The sequence below is a fragment of the Rhinopithecus bieti genome, unplaced genomic scaffold, assembly GCF_001698545.2.
Source record: "Rhinopithecus bieti isolate Rb0 unplaced genomic scaffold, ASM169854v2 repeat_34080, whole genome shotgun sequence".
In the NCBI taxonomy this organism is placed as follows: Eukaryota; Metazoa; Chordata; class Mammalia; order Primates; family Cercopithecidae; genus Rhinopithecus; species Rhinopithecus bieti.
The window spans coordinates 1-1191 of NW_016840201.1; the positions used below are offsets into that span (position 1 = coordinate 1).

General features: G+C 42.9%; 1 pseudogene; it reads left to right on the forward strand.

Annotated features, from left to right (window-relative positions):
- Positions 1–7: 7 nt before the first annotated feature.
- LOC108524939 (DNA/RNA-binding protein KIN17 pseudogene) lies at positions 8–1181 on the forward strand (annotated as a pseudogene).
- Positions 1182–1191: the final 10 nt, after the last annotated feature.

Below are 1191 nucleotides of genomic sequence, written 5' to 3' on the forward strand. Positions count from 1 at the left end.
TGGTCGCCATGGGGAAGTCGGATTTTCTTACTCCCAAGGCTATCGCCAACAGGATCAAGTCCAAGGGCCTGCAGAAACTACGCTGGTATTGCCAGATGTGCCAGAAGCAGTGCCGGGACGAGAATGGCTTTAAGTGTCATTGTATGTCCGAATCTCATCAGAGACAACTATTGCTGGCTTCAGAAAATCCTCAGCAGTTTATGGATTATTTTCAGAGGAATTCCGAAATGACTTTTAGAACTTCTCAGGAGACGCTTTGGTACTAAAAGGGTCCACAACAACATTGTCTACAATGAATACATCAGCCACCGAGAGCACATCCATATGAATGCAACTCAGTGGGAAACGCTGACCGATTTTACTAAGTGGCTGGGCAGAGAAGGCTTGTGCAAAGTGGTTGAGACACCAAAAGGCTGGTATATTCAGTACATAGACAGGGACCCAGAAACCCCTCGCCGGCAACAGGAATTGGAGAAAAGAAAAGCAGGACCTTGATGATGAAGAAAAAACTGCCAAATTTATTGAAGAACAAGTAAGAAGAGGCCTGGAAGGGAAGGAGCAGGAGGCCCCTACTTTTACGGAATTAAGCAGAGAAAATGATGAAGAGACAGTCACGTTTAATTTGAGTAAAGGAGCATGCAGTTCATCCGGAGCAACGTCTTCCAAGTCCAGTACTCTGGGACCGAGTGCACTGAAGACAGTAGGAAGTTCAGCATCAGTGAAACGAAAAGAATCTGCCCAGAGCTCAGCTCAGTCCAAAGAAAAGAAGAAAAGAAATCTGCACTGGATGAAATCATGGAGATTGAAGAGGAAAAGAAAAGAACTGCCCGAACAGACTACTGGCTACAGCCTGAAATTATTGTGAAAATTATAACCAAAAAACTGGGAGAGAAATATCATAAGAAAAGGGTATCGTTAAGGAAGTAATTGACAAATACACAGCTGTTGTGAAGATGATTGATTCTGGAGACAAGCTGAAACTTGACCAGACTCATTTAGAGACAGTAATTCCAGCACCAGGAAAAGAATTCTAGTTTTAAATGGAGGCTACAGAGGAAATGAAGGTACCCTTGAATCCATCAATGAGAAGCCTTTTTCAGCTACTATCGTCATTGAAACTGGCCCTTTAAAAGGACAGAGTGGAAGGAATTAAATGTGAAGACTTTTCTAAACTCACCTGAGTTTGAAAAT